The sequence below is a fragment of the Dendrobates tinctorius genome, unplaced genomic scaffold, assembly GCF_039654945.1.
Source record: "Dendrobates tinctorius isolate UK_male_01 unplaced genomic scaffold, ASM3965494v1 ptg000269l, whole genome shotgun sequence".
In the NCBI taxonomy this organism is placed as follows: Eukaryota; Metazoa; Chordata; class Amphibia; order Anura; family Dendrobatidae; genus Dendrobates; species Dendrobates tinctorius.
Window position 1 is genome coordinate 2,193,387 of NW_027361936.1, and position 19,639 is coordinate 2,213,025.

Sequence of the window (19,639 nt, forward strand, 5' to 3'; positions counted from 1 at the left end):
CATTTTTCCCATGCAGTTTTTAAGGATTAGTTTGCGTGCAAACAAATGAAGATCTTTTATCGCTGTAAAACAATTAAATGGGGCTGTGGGGGAGAAAGAAAGGCCTAAACTAAGAACCTCTATCTGTGGTTCAGTTAGTGTTAACTCAGATAGATTTATTACCTGAAGTCTGGAGGATGTTGATATATCCATCCTTTTGTCCTTTTTATATAGTAGTCGTTCCTTCTTTTATTGATATTTTTCCTTAAGTTGTACACACGGTTACTAGATTTAATCTCATCCTCTCTAGATGAAATAGAGGATATGGAGGGCGATCTTGTAATATCCTTCCTGGTGCGCTCTAGCCGCCTCCTAATCATGAGGTGTTGGACTGGGGAGTGGCTGAGCGGCCGGGAGGCGCGTCCTGGGCCGACGTCACACGCTGGGAGCTGTGGCATTGTTGTTACACATGTGGAAGGTATGTCCACATCAGGGGTCCTCTATATAAGGTCACAATGGTCATATAACTACACTCACTTACCCCCCAGGAAGAAGCTCATGCGAAACTTGTGTCGGGGACTGCAATACCACAAAGGTCGTATGTTTCATTAACTTTTCTTATTGGGCTGACATGGTGCACTTGAGGAATCCTTATGGATATAATGTTATTCTCGGGGGCTTACTGTGCGCTGCTTGACGAGAATAAAATGACCTTATGTCAACCCCTGAAGAAGAAGTGGTTCACACTTTGAAACGCGTTGGGAATTAAATGGTCAAATCTCTCATGTTGTATTGATTTTATTCTGGTCAAGCAGCGCACAGTAAGCCCGAGAATAACATTATATCCATAAGGATTCCTATTGGAGGTCACGCAGTGGACCTTCGGGCGTGCAGCAGGCTGACGGCGGGTTTATATGCTTATACCTCTCCTGGAAAGGGTGAGTAGACTTCTGTCATATCTATTCAATTGTCCATCAGATAAGACCCTATTGCGCTTTTCTGTTTCCTAGTTTCAGTGTAATGGTGCACTTGAGGAATGAGAGCAGCGTAATGTAGGAGCCTTATGGCGTACATACTCAGGCTATCCTTACATATTAGCCATCCTTGGATTTGTTCATTCCACCTGTATATTACTAGTTTTACATGATGGTACGTGTGCTCTGCACCTCAGCATGGGACATTTTGCCTGAACCTCTAGCTATTAGGAGTTAGAAACCTGTCTCGATATTTTTAATCTTTGGTTTATTGTATTTGCATTTGGGTATTTACCCTTAGCTAAATAACTGCAGAGCTTTTATGCAGTACATATTCAGGCATTTCCCTGGCTAATCATCCTATGATATGCTCACTCTATTGTGACGTTATTTTGTATTACATATTGACACATGTCAATTAAGACCGGATTTCTTACTTGATGATTTGAAAACTAGTTCTATTACCTTTATCATCAGGTTTGCTGTACTCACTATTGTATGTCTATTTTGTGTATTACTCAAGACTGGGACGTATTGGATGATTTGAAAACAAGTTTTGCTATCTTTAGCCTCAGGTTTTTTGCCTTTATTATTGGATGGACCCATATTCCATGTGCACCAGTTGGGAGTAATATTGCTATATATATATAGTTATTGGTGGTATTTTCATTCAGTTTCCTGAGTGACACCCTCACAGCTCTGAACATTTAGTTCATTAGACCTTGTAGATACTTTCCAGCCTGCCCCTACACTCATAGCATTAGGCACATTATTATTAGAATTGCAATGCATATGCACCTTGTGTTATTTTATTGGATATTCACCCTCTTTTAATGATTGTCTATATGTCTATGTTTTTGTATTGATTAATATAATGCTATGCTATTTTTATGGCTATATGCTTCCGTGATCTTTTTGGATGATTTGGCCAATATAAGTTCAGTCATCACATTTCAGTGCTGATATACAGCATTCTAAAATGCTGTATATCTGCCCCCTACTTGACCTGTAAGAGAAGAAAGCTAACTTTTATTATACTTACTTATTATACTTACCCACAGGTTGGTCCAGTCCGAGGGGTGTCGCTCTTTTTGGTGGACACCTCCCATCTTCTTACAATGCCGCCCCCTGCTTGCTTCATGTAGATCACATGTCCCTGCGTCATCCACACAGGCTCCCCAGGCTCTGTTGAGGGCTGAACAAAGTACTGCAGTGTACAGGCACCGGGAAAGGTTAGAGAGGCCCAGCGTCTGCGCACTGCAGGAGTTTGCTCTGCCCTCAACAGGGCAGATAAGTACACCTGTGCAGGAGCGCGATGCTGGGGAGCCTGTGTGGACGATGCAGGGTCACATCATCCACATGAAGCAAGCAGGAGGGTGGCGATCGTTAGAAGATGGGAGGCGCCGGACCAAGAAGAACGACACCCCTCAGACCAGATCGCCCCGCAGGTCAGTATAATAAAATATATTTTTCTTCTCTTACAGGTCAGGTTGGGGGCAGATATACAGCATTTTAGAAAGCTGTATATCAGCACTGAAATGTGATGACTAGAGTTGACCGATACCGTCCGATACTTCAAAGTATCGTATCGGATGGTATCGGCCGATCTTTAAAAAAAGTATCGGTATCGCCGATTCCGATACCGGAAGTCCCATTCAAGTCTATGGGACTTCCGGTATCGGAATAAGAAAAACCCTTTCCTGCCCTTGTACAGCCTCTCTGGGGTCTGTACGGGCCTTTCGGGGGGCTGTGCCGGCCTGCCAGGGGGTCTGTGCAGGCTCCGGTGGTCTGTGCCGGCCTGCCGGGGGGCTGTGCCGGCCTGCCGGTGGTCTGTGCAGGCTCCGGTGGGCTGTGCCGGCCTGCCGGGGGGCTGTGCCGGCCTGCCGGTGGGCTGTGCAGGCTCCGGGGGGCTGTGCCGGCCTGCCGGGGGGCTGTGCCGGCCTGCCGGTGGTCTGTGCAGGCTCCGGGGGGCTGTGCCGGCCTGCCGGGGGGCTGTGCCGGCCTGCCGGTGGTCTGTGCAGGCTTCGGGGGTCTGTGCAGGCATCGTCCGATGGGACTACAAGTCCCACACAGCAATGGCATAAAGTGAGACTAGGGACTTTTTTTTTTTTAAGTGGCGGAGGAATACAGTGCGGAAGGATACCTACCTTCCGTCATTGGATTCCTGCAGCCCGTAGAGAACGGCAGCATCATCTGATGCTGCAGTTCTCTACCCAAGATCGTCGTGGGACACACTCGTGGACTGCTTCGGATCGTGGGTGAGTATTTTTGTGGTTTGTTATGTTAATATTTATTCCGGAAAAGACAATGGCTTCGAGGAACAATGTGACAAGTATTGGTAAGTATGTTACTCTATGTTATATGTACTGTATGTCTATGTATGTATTGTATGAATGTATTGTATGTATGTAGTATATATGTGGTATGTATGTAGCATGTAGTATGTATGTAGTATGTATGTAGCATGCATGTAGCATGCAGTATGTATGTAGCATGCATGTAGTATATATGTAGTATGTATGTAGCATGCATGTAGTATATATGTAGTATGTATGTAGCATGTATGTAGTATGTATGTGGTATGTATGTAGCATGTAGTATGTATGTAGCATGCATGTAGTATATATGTAGTATGTATGTAGCATGTAGTATGTATGTAGTATGTATGTAGTATGTATGTGGTATGTATGTAGCATGTAGTATGTATGTAGCATGCATGTAGTATGTATGCATGTAGTATGCATGTAGTATGTATGTAGCATGTATGTGGTATGTATGTGGTATGTATGTAGCATGTAGAATGTATGTAGCATGCATGTAGTATATATGTAGTATGTATGTAGTATGTATGTAGTATGTATGTGGTATGTATGTAGCATGTAGTATGTATGTAGCATGCATGTAGTATGTATGTAGTATATATGTAGTATGTATGTAGCATGTATGTGGTATGTATGTAGCATGTAGTATGTATGTAGCATGTAGTATGTATGTAGCATGCATGTAGTATATATGTAGTATTTAGTATGTATGTAGTATGTATGTGGTATGTATGTAGCATGTAGTATGTATGTAGCATGCATGTAGTATGTATGTAGCATGCATGTAGTATGCATGTAGTATGCATGTAGTATGCATGTAGTATGTATGTAGTATGTATGTAGTATATATGTAGTATGTATGTAGCATGTATGTGGTATGTATGTAGCATGTAGTATGTATGTAGCATGCATGTAGTATATATGTAGTATGTAGTATGTATGTAGTATGTATGTGGTATGTATGTAGCATGTAGTATGTATGTAGCATGCATGTAGTATGTATGTAGCATGCATGTAGTATGTATGTAGCATGCATGTATGTATGTAGCATGCATGTAGCATGCATGTAGTATGTATGTAGTATGTATGTAGTATGTATGTAGCATGCAGCATGTATGTAGCATGTATGTAGTATGTATGTAGTATATATGTAGTATGTATGTAGTATTTTTTTTTTTAACATTTAACACATTAGCCGGATGATGGGACTACTACTGTCCCATCATTGGCTAATGTGTCAATCACTGTCATGGTAGCAGGCATCGCCAGATGGGACTTGTAGTCCCATCGGACGATGCTTGCACAGACCCCTGGACATCAGCACAGCCCCCCGGCAGGCCGGCACAGCCCCCCGGCAGGCCGGTACAGACCCCCACAGGGTGCACAGACCACCGGCAGGCCGGCACAGCCCCCCGGCAGGCCGGTACAGACCCCCACAGGGTGCACAGACCACCGGCAGGCCGGCACAGCCCCCCGGCAGGCCGGTACAGACCCCCACAGGGTGCACAGACCACCGGCAGGCCGGCACAGCCCCCCGGCAGGCCGGTACAGACCCCGGGCAGTCCACACAGCCCCCCGGCAGGCCGGCACAGCCCCCCGGCAGGCCGGCAGAGACCCCCGGAAGGCCCGAAATGACGGCGCATCATGATGCGCACACACCGCGCATCATGATGACGTCAGGCTGTCAATCAACTGAACTTCCGATTCCGATGCCGAATTCCGATATTGAAAAAATATCGGAAGTCGGTATCGGAATTCCGATACAGCAAGTATCGGCCGATACCCGATACTTGCGGTATCGGAATGCTCAACACTAGTGATGACTGAACTTATATTGGCCAAATCTGGTGACAGGTTCCCTTTAACTCTTTCAATAGCTGTAAATAACAAACCCATTAAATCTCCTTTGTGAACAATATTAAACTGTCAGGATACATGTGATGAATTAGTGCCTTATGAGTTATCAGAATCTTAGATTTTATACTAACATGTTGATGAAGTTACTACAAATGCTTCATTTTATCTTGAAAATCCTGCTGGTGTCTGTGGATGCATAATGATAAAAATTTTGCTGTACATTCATACTTTGTGAGGACGTCAAAGAGTTAAATGGGTTTTTTTTACGCAATAGTGGTGGATTGCTTTTGCATAAATGAAAAAAATGTGATTTAATTACCTCAGCATTATAGCTACAGTGATTACACAAGCAGCAATATAATAATAATAATAATAATAATAATAATAATAATAATAATAATAATAATAGCAATGCATTATGAAGAATCCTACCAAGCCACATGCAATGTCCTTCTCTGATTTATGCAACTTTCTGTAACGTGTGTAATGGTGGTGGTCATTTTTGGCATTTTGTGAGAACCAATATTTTTCTAATATTTCTAAATTTCTAAAAATTTTACACAAGTTTGATTTGATTAGAAAAGTTCTCTGCTGATCATGAAAATATAAAGATTTGTTAAAACCAGCAATATTACCTTGGTAGGGTATTTTAGTTGATTATTTTTTAGATCTGCACACTTTCCTGTGATGTTCTTCCATAACAGTACTTGGTGCCACCAATAGGCTGTGCAAGAATGTCACTGTCCACTTCAACCTCAGCCTTATAAGTTGGATTCCATGTAGAGAAAGGTCGCACTCAATGGGATGAAAAGTGAATCTTTATTGACACATATTATTACATGTCACGTCGGAGGTGTGGTAACATGAGTGCAAAGAGGCTGACAACGGCCGTTTCGCGCTCTTCGAGTGCTTCTACGGGCGCTATTCGAGCGCTTCCCGTAGAAGCGCTCGAATAGCGCGAAACAGCCGTTGTCAGACTCTTTGCACTCATGTTACCACACCTCTGATTTTGTATTCTTTATTGGATCTATTTGTGCTTGACTCCTTTTCTCAAACCTATTCCTATTTACTATGCATATGTTGCTAACCTAGATCATAAACTTGAACTTACATAGGAACCCTATGGATAGGAATTTGGTTCATTTATGATGCACCCTTTATCCTACTTGGGACATCATTTAAATATATATATTTTTTATATTTAGTATATATCTGTATACACTGTATGTGTCGTTTATGCAATCACATTCATAGGATGCCTGTTTGTTATCTCTGTTACAGTGGCATTATTGAAAAATACCTATGAGGGTCGAAACTGACTGTCAAAAGGAAGTATACTTGTACAACGCTGGCATATCTATGTATTGCATCTCAGAATAAAATACCGTCTTGTCACGTTGCAGTCAACAAGGAGTGTGCAGTGATTTGCTTTGACTTTTGAGCATTCTTCTTTGAAAACTTTTAGTAGGAATTTAAATATGAAAAAACAAGTGCAAATGTGCACAGTTTATGTAACTTTTATAATCATTGTGTAACTGGAATGCTCTTTAAGATAATTCCTGACAATCCATAATGTCTCCCGCAGACCTTTTTTACATATCAAACATTTTTAATAAGTCAGCATAAACCATCTATGTAAGTAATGAAGGAACATTTTTGCAATGTAATTAGTAGTTAATTGACTTGAATTATAATCTACCCATTAATAGACCTACTGAATCTAGGTGGATAGTTCTTCTTGATTAATAGTCTCAGTGTTTAAAATAATGCTGAATTGGAAATATTTTAAAGTTGATTAGAATATGTAGCAATTTAGTAAGTCAGCATGAATTATTACTATTAATGATTAGGGGAATGTTATACATAATAGCTGTTTAGCAATACTTTACACCCTGCATTGAAAAGCTCAATATGTTTCCTCTCTCTAATTTTACAGAACTTGTACACTGAATAGTTCATTGTATTTAATTAGGAGGAAAACTAGGAGGATAAGAGGGAGATGTCTTACAATGATATTTTGTTATTGTAAAATATGAACCACTATTTCAAGATCTTGGCCAAAAATGATTGTGTATTGTGACTTTTTAGCAGCCATTCAAAGTATATACACTGCTCAAAAAAGTAAAGGGAACACTTAAGCAACACAATGTAGCTCCAAGTGAATCACATTTCTGTGAAATCATCCAGTACAGTTATGAAGCAACACCGATTGTGAATCAATTTCTCCTGCTGTTGTGCAAATGCAACAGACAACAGGCAGAAATGATAGGCAATTAGCAAAAGAACCCTTATAAAGGAGTGGTTCTGCAGGGGGTGGCCACAGACCATTTCACTGTTCTGATCCTTTTTGGCTGTTGTTTCGGTCACGTTTGTAGGGGTGGTGACTACAACCCACAGAAGTTGCTCAGGATGAAACATCAATGCGAGCTATGGCAAGAAAGGTAGCTCTGTCTGTCAGCGCAGTGTCAAGTGCATGGAGCAGATATCAGGAGACAGGCCAGTACACCAGGATATGTGGAGGGGGCCATAAGAGGGCAACAACCCAGCAGCAGAGTTGCTACCTTCTCCTTTGTGAAGGAGGAGGAACAAGAGGAGTAGTACCAGAGCCCTGCAAATTGTCCTCTAGCAGGCCACTAGCATCCATGTGTCTGAAGAATCTGAAGAATCACATATTTATGCACAACACAGCACAGAAAGAAATAATGCAGTAGATAACATGTGTCGTGAAGCAGAACTGATATTATGGGAGAGTGATAAACAGCTGTGTCCATAAATACTGGAACAATTCGTAGAAAAGGAGTGAAAGTTTTATTGTCCTCTAATTGAAGTCTGGTTCTTTGTTGTGATGCCCCCACAAGGTCTGAAAAGCAAATTCATTAATTGATATAAAAAACATAAATCCATGTGGCACATTTATTCCTGCACCGAGTGCATCAAAGGTTTCAGCTTCAGATTTTGTATTAGTCTATACAGTATGCCTGATGAAGAGACCTGAGTAATCTCGAAAGCTTGGAATTTGTTACCATCTTTTCAATTAGCCATTAACAAAGATATATATTTTTTCTGTAATAAAAATGAAACCAGAGACAAATCTGTAAGTAAAACTGTTCTGGGGTTTGAACCTCTCATCAATTCAGAGCAAGGTACTTGTTCATTGAATACAATCCAATTCATCCCATTCAGCCAACCAATTCCCTGCTGTAGGCCAAAATAAATAATTTTAATGTACCGCTGTGTCTATATGAGTAGTATGCCTAAAAAACAAAATTTACTGTACAGCCATCTTTTGCCATTTGAAGGCCAAACAAATAATTTTACTGTACCACTGTGTCTATATGATTAATGTGGCAAAAAAGTAATTCTACTCTGCAGCCATTCTTTAGTCATTTGTAGGTCAAACAAATCATTTTAATGTACTGCTATGCCAAAAAAACACAACTCTACTCTGCTGCCATCTCTGTGCCAATAAACCACTTCTGAAAATGAGGATAGCATCAAATAGGGATCATGGACTTGGCCGTGGTGGTGTTGTTGTAGCTGCTGCTGGTGGTGGAGGTGTAACTGCTGCAGAGAGAAAATGTGGTTGTTCTGTGCTTGCTACATGCCCAAATACAACACCTTCCTCTGGTGTTATGTGTTCTTTTCATAGGCCCTAGCATTGTTGCACGAATGCTGAGGCCACAAGGTGTTGAAAATGTGTTAGAATGTCTGAGAGTGCCTCTAATTCCTTTGCATTATTTTCTACCTGGTCCACTGTAGAAAGTGCAGAGTTTGCACCTGAGCACCATGGTCATCCGGCTTCCACCTCACCCTCTTGCAAATCAGCCTACCAGTCTGAGACCCAAGTCATGCAGCAGCCTCTTCTGCTTTTTTATGACTCTGCTGGCTGGGGTTCCATGGCCCATACACCTATCCCTGCCCTCGAAGTGGAAGAGACAGAGTGCACTGATGCTCGACCACTTATTAGGTTGTAGGATGATTTTGTGGGAGGACTAATGCATACAGTCACTAATTTACTACAGCACATGTCAGACAATGAGAAACACAGTTGCCAACTGAAGCATATTTCTGCAGTGTGCAGACCAGCCAGGATGGCAGGGGTGAGGAGTGGGTGAAAAATGATACGGGGGATGATAAGGTCCTAGACCTCACATGGAGCGAAGGCCATCGCAGTGACATGTGGAAGAGGAAGTGGTCATGCAGCTTTAACCCCTTAGTGACAGAGCCAATTTGCTACTTAATGACCAAGCCAATTTTTACAATTCTGACCTCTGTCACTTTATGAGGCTATAACTCTGGAATGCTTTAACAGATCCTGCTGATTCTGAGATTGTTTTTCATGATGTATTGTACTTCGTGTTAGTGGTAAGATTTCTTCGATATGACTTGCGTTTATTTATTAAAAACAGATATATGACAATATTTATGCACTTAAATAAGAGAGATATGTCACACAAAATACTTCATAAATAACATTTCCCACATGTCTACTTTACAACAGCACAATTTTGTAAAAAAAAATTTTTTGTTAGGAAGTTATAAGTGTTAAAAGTTGACCAGCGATTTCTCATTTTTACAACAAAAGTTACAAAACCATTTTTTAGCGACCACATCAAATTTGAAGTCATTTTGAGAGGTGTACATGACAGAAAAAACCCAAAAGTGACACCATTCTAAAAACTGCACCCATCAAGGTGCTCAAAAACACATTCAAGAAGTTTATTAACCCTTAACGTGCTTCACAGGAACTGAAGCAATGTGAAAGGAAAAAATGAACATTTAACTTTTTTTACAAACATTTTAGTTCAGAACCATTTTTTTTTATTTTCACAAGTGTAAAAATGAGAAAATGAACCACAAAATTTGCTGTGCAATTTCTCCTGAATATGCCGATACCCCATACTGTATGTGGGGGTAAACCACTGTTTGAGCGCTCAGCAGAGCTCAGAAGGGAAGGAGCGCCATTTGACTTTTTCAACGCAGAATTGGGTGGAATTGAGATTGGACGCCATGTCGCATTTGGAAAGCCTCTGGTGTGCCTTAACAGTGGAACCCCTCCAATTCTAAGTCCAACCCTAACCCCAACACACCCCTAACCCTTATTACAACCCTAACCATAACCCTAACCACAACTCTAACCCGAACACACCCCTAACCTTAATCCCAACCCTAACCACAACCCTAACCACAAACCTAACCCTAACACACCCCTAACCCTAATCTCAACCCTAACCATAATCCCAACTCTAGTCCCAACCCTAACCCTATCCCCTACTGTAACCATATCTTTAACCCTAACCCTAACTTTAGCCCCAGCCCTAACACTAACTTTAGCCCCACTCACTTTAGCCCAACATTAACCCTAATGGGAAAATGGAAATAAATGCATTTTTTTATTTTATTATTTTTCCCTAACAAAGGAGGTGATAAAGGGGGGTTTGGTTTATTATTTTTTTTACTACAATCACTATGATAGGGTCTATCACAGTGATCAAATTGAACCAATAGGAAAAATTTCCTATTGTTGCTGGGTGCTGGCCTGGCAGATTTCAGCGGGCGCACTGTGCATGCACCTGCTATTTTCTCCTTGATGAAGATGTCAGTGGCCTGGAGGACTTCAGGGAGGGCATTCAGGGACAACTGAGGTACCGGGGGGGTGATCGGGGGACCGGGGGACCCTAGTTCTCTCTCCTCTGATGTGCAGTGCGATCACATCAGAGGGGAGAGAAAGAAATTAAATGGAAAGTCAGAAACACTATTACTGAGGCCATGAAAGAGATTACACTTGAGACTCAGTACTCTGCAAAAGCAACCCGCCGTGCAGCTTGTGACGGCGACGGCGATGATGATGGGGAAGCGGCAGATATGCAAGAATATGAAGAAAGTGGCCTACTAGAGACTGATGATGCAATGGTGGACACTGCCAAACTTGTAGAAGCAAGCAAACCAAAAGCTGAGGGTGGTAAAGATGCCATCTTATAGATTAGAACCTATGACCTTTATATTACGTATGACAAGTATTACCAAACACCAGGACTTTGGTTATTCGGATATGATGAGCATCGTCAGCCATTGACCATAGAAAACATGTATAAAGACATTAGCCAAGATAATGTGAAAAAATGGTGACCATTGAAAATCACTCTCATCTGCCACCACCAGCTATGTGCTCAGTACATCCATACAGGCATGCAGAAGTTGTGAAGAAAATAATTGAGACCGCGGTGGAAGGCGGCGTAGATTCGGGAATTCACATGTATCTTCTAATCTTTCTAAAATTTGTACAGGCTGTCATTCCCACTATAGAATATGATTACACATAGCATTTTACAATGTAACTGCTACTGTTTACCTGCAAGTTCCGTTAAAGCTCCAATTTTTACTAACACTCAGAAATATCCATGTTTTGTTTTTTTCCATCCATACAATTCTTTAACATTTCTGTAATGTATAATATACTTTTTCATTACATTTCTGCATTTAAAAAAAAGAGAGGATGTGACAGAACCACCACCACAACCAGGGTCACTGAGCACCTCCACATCGTCCCATGAAAGTGTTCAGCTTTCCATCCCACAAACCCTTGAGAGAAAAAAGAGATACCCCCATAGTCACCCATGAGCCATGGTTCTGAATGACAGCATTTCCAAATTACTGGCCTTTGAAATTGCTGCCTCTCTGGCTGATGGAGACGGATGGATTAATAAAACTGATGGTGGTGGGTTTTTCAGGCATGCCATCTCTGCACTGCACACACAAGTTGCGGACAGAAAAAAATGTGAGCTGCATAACACCTTCATTGGCAAGGTCCACATAACCACCGATACTTGGACCAGTAATCAGGGCCAGGGATGTTACATCTCCCTAATTGCCCACTGTGTAAATGTAGTGGTGGTTGAGACAGAGGCAAAAGGCATTCTAACCCATGCCCTATCCCCGAGGATTGCTGGACATTGCTATGTCCTGTTTTCCTTCTCCTCCTACTCCAATTCCTCCACTGCCTCCTCTTTCGGTCATAGAATGGCCTGCACCACCAACTTCAGCACAGCCAGGTTTAAATGACCTCAGACTGATCTTAAACTCCTCTGTTTGGGGGACAAATCCCTCACAGCGCAGGAGCTGTGGATGGGGATAAAATAGCAGACAAATGAGTGGTTGGTGCCAGTGAACCTCAAGACTGGCATAATGTTGCACTGCTTTGAATACTCCACCAATATGGCCAGCGCTGATGACATCATCTTAAGCATTACTATACCTCTTATATGCCTGCTGGAAAAAGCAATTCAGGTGATGATGGATGAGGTGGTGGTACAGACTTGTTATCCACACATGACTAAAAGGGTGGGTTACTGTTCCAACAGCGACAAGGCACCCAAATTTACAGCCAGTGGACAGTTTGGGAGGATAAGGACGCAGAGAAAAAACTGTGTTCACAATAGGGTGGCACTCTGAGCAGCTGATGGGCATTATTGGAGTGTGACTGGGGAGAATACAGAATACCTACATGATACACCTCCCACTGAGTATAGAATGTCATACTCTGGGCAGCCTGGCACACATGAGCCAATACATGCTGCTGTGTTTGCGCAACGACTGCCGAGTTGCCCGTGTAGTTACCACTGCAGACTACTGAGTGGTCACCCTGCTGGATACCCACTACAAGCATAAATTACCATCATTACTTCCATTCCTGACGCAGGATCGCAAAATACATGAGTACAAGAGAAACTGGTGGTGGCTTTCCCATCTGATTGCAGGGGCTCAGTGGAAGAACAAGGCAGAGATAAAGGAGGAAGCCACCAAACAGCTGGGGCACTGCCAGCACCTCTGAAGGCTGGGTTAGCATGGCCAAAATGTAGCAAAACCTTATGAGCGTGCCACAACATCCAGCACCACCATCTGATACAGTCCATACAGAGTTATAACAACATGGTGGAATGGTACCTGTCCACACGCCTCAACTTATTAAATGATGTGTCTGCTCGATTTAACTTCTGGATGTCCAAATTGGACACATGGCCTGAGCTTGCCCTTTATGCCTTGGAGATGCTGGCATGGCATGCTGCAAATTTACTGTCGGAATGTGTGCTTAGCATGGCAAGGGTGTGATCACAGACAGGTGCATCCACATGTCCACATCCAATGTGTGGAAGCTAACATTCTTAAAATTTATCTAGCGGGGGTTCCCACAAGACTTGTCCATACTTTTGTGCGACTAGACTATACTAACCACACCCAGCCAATATTTAACTCTATTTGCCATAAGATTCTGTTCAGTGTCTCCTCCTCAAATAAAAAAAAAACTAAAAACTGTTGTCTGACACCTTGTCCGCCTCTTCCACCTACACCGCATTACCCACTTCCTCCACGACCTCCTCCTGTTGGGCCCTTGGTTGTAGCTGGCTAGTTTAGTTTGGGTTCATTGTTATTTTAGGTCGGTTAGCTATAAAAAAAGAGAAAAAATAAAAAAAGCAATAAAACACAAACAGTGTTGGATTACTCCTCCTTTGCCTCTTCCACCTACAACGTCACATCAACCGCTTCATTTCCTAGGACCTATGCCTCCTGGTTCTAGATGGCTTGTTTAATTTTTGTTAATCTTAGGTTGTTATAAGTCAACTCCATAAATTTTTTTTTAAAATCCCCAAAAATACAAAACATCCTTAACCGCTTAACGACCAAGCCATTTTGTAGGTTAATGACCAGGCCTTAATTTTGAAATCAGGCCACTGTCACTTTATGTGCTTATAATTTTGGAACACTTCAACAGATCCTGCAGATTCTGAGAATGTTTTTTTGTGACATATTGCACTTCATACTAGTGGTAAAATTTCTTTGATATTCCTTGCATTTATTTATGAAAAAAATGGAAATATGGCGAACATTTTTAAAATTTTGCAATTTTCAAACTTTTAATTTTTATCCCTTTAAATCAGAGAGATTTGTCACAAAAGATAGTTAATAAAAAACATTTCCCACATGTCTAATTTACATCAGCACAATTTTGGAACCAAATTTTTTTTTTGCTAGGAAGTTATAGGGTTAAAAGTTGACCAGCGATTTCCCATTTTTACAACAATATTTACAAAACCATTTTTTTTAAGGACCACCTCACATTTTACTCAAAAGTGACACCATTCTAAAAACTGCACCCCTCAAGGTGTTCAAAACCACATTCAAGAAGTTTATTAACCCTTTAGGTACTTCACAAGAATTGAAGCAATGTGGAAGGAAAAAAATGAACATTTAACTTTTTTTCCCCAAAATATATCTTTGGACACAATTTTTTTATTTTGTCAAGGGTTTCAGGAGAAAATGAACCACGATATTTGTTGCACAATTTCTCCTGAGTACACTCATACCCCATGTGTGGAGGAAGACCAATCTTTAGGCACACGGCAGTGCTCAGAAGAGAAGGAGCATCATTTGTGAAATTGGCTGGAATCGAGAGCAGAAGCCATGTTGCATTTGGAGAGCCCCTGATGTACCTAAACAGTGGAAACCCCACATAAGTGACCCCATTTTGGAAACTAGACCCCCCAAGGAACTTATCTAAATGTGGGGTGAGCACTTTGAACCCCCAAGGACTTCACAGACGGTTTAAAGGTAGAGCAGTAAAACTAAAAAAAAACTATTTTTTCCACAAAAGTGATCTTTTCACCCCCAATTTTTATTCCCAAGGGTAAGAGGACCCCAAAAGTTATTGTGCAATTTGTCCTGAGTACGCTGATACTCCATATGTGGGTGTAAACCACTATTTGGGCACATGGCAGAGCTCAGAAGGGAAGCAGCGCCATTTGACTTTTTTGGCTGAAATTGAGATCGGATGTCATGTCGAATTTGGAGAGCCCCTGATGTGCCTAAACAGTGGAAATCCCCCACAAGTGACCCCATTTCATAAGCTAGACCCCCCATGGAACTTATCTAGATGTGTGGTGAGAGCTCTGAACCTTCAAGGGTTTCACAGAAGTTTATAACATAGAGCGGTAACATTAAAAAATCATTTTTTCCACAAAAATTATCTTTTCATCCCCAATTTTTATTTTCCCAAGGGTAAAAGGACCCCAAAAATTGTTGTGCAATTTGTCCTGAGTATGCTGATACCTCATATGTGGGGTGGAACCACTGTTTGGGCGCATGGCAGAACTCAGACGGGAAAGAGCGCCGTTTTGGAATGCAGACTTTGATGGGATGGTCTGCGGGCGTCATGTTGTGCTTGCAGAGCCCCTGATATGCCTAAATTGTGGAAACCCCTCACAAGTGACCCTATTTTAGAAACTAGACCCCCAAAGGAGCTTATCTAGATGTGTGGTGAACACTTTGAACCCCCAAGTGCTTCACAGAAGTTTATAACATAGAGCCATGAAAATAAAAAAATCATATTTTTTTCCATAAAAATGATCTTTTTGGCCCCAAATTTTTATTTTCACAAGGGTAACAGGAGAAATTAGATCCCAAAAGTTGTTGTTTAATTTGTCCTGAGTACGCTGATACCCCATATGTGGGGGTATCGCCTTACTGTGATCCTTGGGAGGCAGAATGCACAAATCCACAAAAGGTGAAGAATTGTTTTTATTTTTTACGCCGTTCCTCGTGCGGCATTAGTGATTTTGCAACTTTATTCCTTGGATCGGTGCTATTACAGCGATATCAGATTTATATCCTTTTTTTGATGATGATGATGATACCGCTTGGAAAAAGTATAATTTGCTACTTTTTTTGTGTTTTTTTTGCTTTACGGCGTTCACTGAAGGGATTAACTTGGGTGGCACTTTTATAGATGGAATTTTCATGGACGTGGCGAGACAAAACGTGTATTTTTTTGTTTATTTTGTTTTACATAAAAATGTGTATTTTGGGGGGAATTTTTAGGGTATTTTTTAATTATTTTAAATTTTTTTTTTACATATTTTTTTTAAAAAATGTTTTTTTTTACCTTGTCCCTTAATGGGACTTTCACTTTAGGTATAATACATTGCAATGTTCCAGCATTGTAATGTATTATGCCTATGCTGAAAGCTGTAGACACCATGCTGTGAGCATGGTCTCTGCAGCTTTACATAGCTGAATGAAGCGGAGGTTGCCATGACACCTCCGGGTCATCATGGCACAGGTTGGGCCCCGAGATTACATTGCAGGGAAGCCGAAACTGAGGCACAGGGAACCTCCTACCCTATGCCTCCCCCCTGAATGCTGTGATCGCGCTGGATTGCAGGACTCAGGGGGTTAACAGCTAGGGGCGGTGGGGGCACTGCTCCTGGCTGTCACTGCAGAAGCTCAGGAACTGCAGCGCTGAGCTCCTGCATTGAGATCGGGCAGGAGATGCTGAAATTTCAGCCTTTCCTGCTCGATCGCTGCTGTGTTTCTTCAGTCAGATTGACTGACCAATCACAGCGCTTGGGGTGCAGGGAGCAACTGCTGTGTCCCTGCACTGATTGCCGTGCCTGTCAGCTGTCATAGACAGCTGTTGGCACTGAACTGTCCCTGCGTGTTTACATGCAGTGACAGTTCAAAGTGATGACGTGCACAGTCACTGCTGGTGCGGTAAGTTACAATCGCCCATGACGGACTGTACATGTCAATGGGCATTAAGGGGTTAAAAAATGGTAGATTTATCCTACATCGTCTCTTCCACCTATACCATCACGTCCATCTCTTCCTCCACTTAGACCTACTCTTCCTGATTCTAGATTGCTAGTTTTAGGTTTCTTAATTCTAGGTTGATTTAACTACTCATTCCAATTACAGAGCCAGTAAATTGTCATTGATGGCTATTGTGTCTTGCAACATCAACTGCTGACTCAGTTGAGGAGTGTTATTTACAGCAAAGGAAAAAACTTTACAAAACGGCCATATGTCAAATAGCAATCATAATCTTCATTGAAAAAATACATTAAAATCAATAAATCAATAAAAACATGGGGTGACTACCACAAATAGAAAAAAAGAGAAGGTGGGCATGTCCGGGACTATTAACCTCATGCATATAGAGCTTCTATTTTTATATACCCAAGAATATAGCTGTTTAATCCTATTATAGTTACCTTGAGGACACAACCCGGGGGACCCACAACACCTGACGTGCGTTTCGCTGGACGAAACATTTCATAGTGAAACGCGCATCGGGTGTGGTGGGTGCCCCGGGCTGTGTCCTCAAGGTAACTATACCAACTGTATACCTATGTCTGTTTAATAATGTAATTGTTGTTTGTCATTATGACTGACATTGCTATGTGTGTCACTGAAATTTGATACTTAGTTGCATGTGTTGGGTTTGGCTGGGAGCATATCAATTGTTTATTATTTAACTAATAGCAACTTTGCTTCTTAAATATTTGGATTAATTAATTATTATTAATATGTAATGATTTTTTTATGGTATGTGCTCTCATTCACACTGGGCATAATGTCTTTGTCAGCTTCTATTTGTTTATACAGTATACTCTTGAAATGAGTTTGTTGCACTATATATTTGATCTTGTATGTGCATAATAGGATAAAACAGCTATTTTCTTGGTTATACATATATAGAAGCTCTATATGCATTAGGTTAATAGTCCCAGACATGACCACCTTCTCTTTTTTTGTATTTCTGGTAGTAACCCCATGTTTTTGATGATATATTGATTTTAATGTACTTTTTCAATAAATATTATGATTGCTATTTGACATATGGCCGTTTTATAAAGTTTTTTCCTTTGGTGTAATATTGTTATTTTTTTGCTTTATGGTCCTATATGCAGAATAATATTTGGTGTATCAGTTGAGGAGTGGTTAATTTGCTTGAAATGTTATGTGAAAACCCTAATTATTACATTGATGGCTGGTCCATACAACCAGGGCAATTGTTACCATCCACCTTTTGTGTCTCCCCTATTTCCTCATAGATTGTAAGCTAACAAGCAGGGCCCAAACTCCTTTTGGCATCCGTTGATTTATTTGATTACCGTTATTCTGTAATGTCTTTTATTGCCTGTGCAAGTCACCTTTAGAATGTAAAGTTTTGTGGAATATGTTGGAGCTATCGAAATAAAATTATTATTTTTTATTATTATTATTGCCAACTGCCTTCCATGGATGTGGTACCCGTTTATCTGGCTGCCTTCCCAGATTCAAACTCTGATTCACTGTACTTCAAGGAAAACATCATGTAACATGTGGCATGAGGGCATGAGGGGTGGTCAGAAATGAGAACGGCTTGCTGTGCTGGCAGGTACATTAGCACCAGGAAGAGAGAAACCACTCCTTACATGGTGAGGGTGACATAAATGACCTCCAGAGGACACCACGGCCACTCTTTCTCTTCAACCATCGGACTTTGGGCTGTATGCAGTGCCTCAGTCAGACTTTCCATGCATTCCTTTATCGGTTCACAATTTTGCAGCATTCGGTAGCCAGAAATTCAAAAAATTTAATCCAAATTCACTGATTTAATGACTATTCGCAGTTTCAATGTACCATGTCTGTGTATGCAGCCATTGTAGTACAGGGTCTCATTTTCCAAATTGTTTTAATCCAATCCACTTCACAAAAATTTTAGATTCAGCCCAAATTTGTTTTTTTTGTGAGGATTTTTTGTTATGTTATGCAGTTATTGTGTGTATATATATATATATATATATGCATAAGGGTCAGCAAAATCAACATAACTGACATAAGACAAAAACTGCTAAACATGAATAAAGAAATTATTTGAATAAAATATCAATTTTTTTATCTTGATCAAAGATGCTGGAGCCCTTCTTTCTATATTCTTTTACTGGACGCTTTTCTACACTGTACTGGCATCTTTTTCAAGTGAAAAAACAACAGAGGAAACTTCCTGACACATGGAGATATTTAAAGCCCAAAATGGGTGCTAATTACTATATGAATCACACATTTGTGGGTTGAGAATACAAATTCAAAAAAGAGGGTGGAGAATGTCGGAGGGCTGTGGGTAGAAAAAAAGAATTATAATATTATGAAAGAAGTAGGGAGAGAGAGTCCTGAGTTGCAGATCTGTAACAAAACCCTCCAAATTGAGGAAACTCGTCGGGAGACAGGTAACGAAAATATAGATTATGTATATGAAGGGATAACTATGTACTGCCCTTATTAGGGTGAGAGTTTTGGGAAACCATAGTTCAATAGTTCAATTGGGCAATGATAGGGCAAGAGCTTTTCCATGGCAGTGCTAGAGATGAGAAGTGATATGAATAGATGACACCCTATGATCATACTGGCCTGCACACATTGGTGAGATTGCTTCATATCTACCTATAATGCTGTTTTATACTTGCATTTGCGCAGACAGGTTTCCTGTTTATATGAAGTCTATGATGTTCGACTGGCATTTTTAACCAACACTGGAGCCACATATAGAACTGACCACTCTCAGCGATACCTGTCATCTGTGTTTTCAGCTTTAGAGGGCCTACTCTCACGTGGCCATGATGTCACCAAAGCTCCTTAAGCAGTCTTCACCTCAAAATATACAGACTATTAGCCACGATCAGTACAAAAGAG

The 19,639-nt window shown here is 41.1% G+C and overlaps 1 pseudogene; it reads left to right on the forward strand.

Annotated features, from left to right (window-relative positions):
* Positions 1-357: 357 nt before the first annotated feature.
* LOC141069606 (ubiquitin-like-conjugating enzyme ATG3) lies at positions 358-11,519 on the forward strand (annotated as a pseudogene).
* The last annotated feature ends 8,120 nt before the right edge of the window (positions 11,520-19,639 follow it).